The 1,067-nt window shown below is 44.9% G+C and overlaps 2 pseudogenes; both read right to left on the minus strand.

The window, feature by feature from the left end:
• Positions 1-217: 217 nt before the first annotated feature.
• Positions 218-415, minus strand: LOC136401798 (small nucleolar RNA U3; annotated as a pseudogene).
• Positions 416-647: 232 nt separating this feature from the next.
• LOC136401802 (small nucleolar RNA U3) lies at positions 648-737 on the minus strand (annotated as a pseudogene).
• Positions 738-1,067: the final 330 nt, after the last annotated feature.

Here is a 1,067-nt window from a genome sequence, read left to right on the forward strand (position 1 = left end):
AGTGCACCAGTACCTCTTTGCTCTTTCTTTTACGTTAATCCTTTGCCTTCCACTTCCTGCCACACCCCCAGACCGATCCTTTTTCCTAGACGGAGCAGTCCTCCTGTGGCGTCCTGATCTCCACCCTTGGCCCTGCAGCCTGGCTAACTCCTGGACATCTTTGACAGGTTTGTTCTTTTTTTATTTTTATTTATTTTATTTATTTTTTATTTTTTTTACCACTTAGACTATGTCCTCTCCATCTTACTCTCCCAAAGAAAGAGAAGAATGATCATTAATGGCAAAAGACAGTTGCACAAGCAACACCAAGAGCCAGCTTCACGCTCAGGAGAGAACACTGCAACTCCTCCTCGTGGTTTTGGGTACTCTATACCAGTGGTCCCCAACCCCCTGGACCGCGGACTGGTACTGGTCCGTGGGCCATTTGGTACTGGTCCGCAGAGAAAGAATAAATAACTTACATTATTTCTGTTATATTTATATTTAAGTCTGAACAATATTTTATTTTTTTAAAATGACCAGATTCCCTCTGTTACATCTGTCTAAGACTCACTCTTGATGCTTGTCTCGGTCACGTGATACATTTATCCATCCCACCCTAAAGGCCGGTCTGTGAAAATATTTTCTGACATTAAACCGGTCCGTGGCCCAAAAAAGGTTGGGGACTACTGCTGTACACGATCAGAGAAACTTCTCTAGTAAGAAACTATAGAAATGATCCCTGAAAGTATAGTCTTAGGTTTGTTCTTTTATTGAAAGCACTTACTGAGCTATCTCCAGCCATCCTTAGCTATGTGAGTGGTGGCTCCTGGGTGTTCCCACAGCCCACATCCACAGCTGTGTTCAGACCTCTGGCATCAGTCATGGCTTTCCTGTCTCTTTGAAGGGGCTTTAGGTAGCATTAGGGCAGGATTCCTGCCCTGGCCTGTGAGTGCCTGATGCTAAGGCGGTGCTCAGCATTTTTTGGAATTAATGAATACATGATGCTTCTTGCTGGCTCCTTAGACTGGGGTTAGAAGAGGGAGGCCCTCTGAACTCTTGGTCCAGGAGTGTTGGACAGTCTTGTT

The sequence above is a fragment of the Saccopteryx leptura genome, chromosome 3 (genome assembly GCF_036850995.1).
Source record: "Saccopteryx leptura isolate mSacLep1 chromosome 3, mSacLep1_pri_phased_curated, whole genome shotgun sequence".
In the NCBI taxonomy this organism is placed as follows: Eukaryota; Metazoa; Chordata; class Mammalia; order Chiroptera; family Emballonuridae; genus Saccopteryx; species Saccopteryx leptura.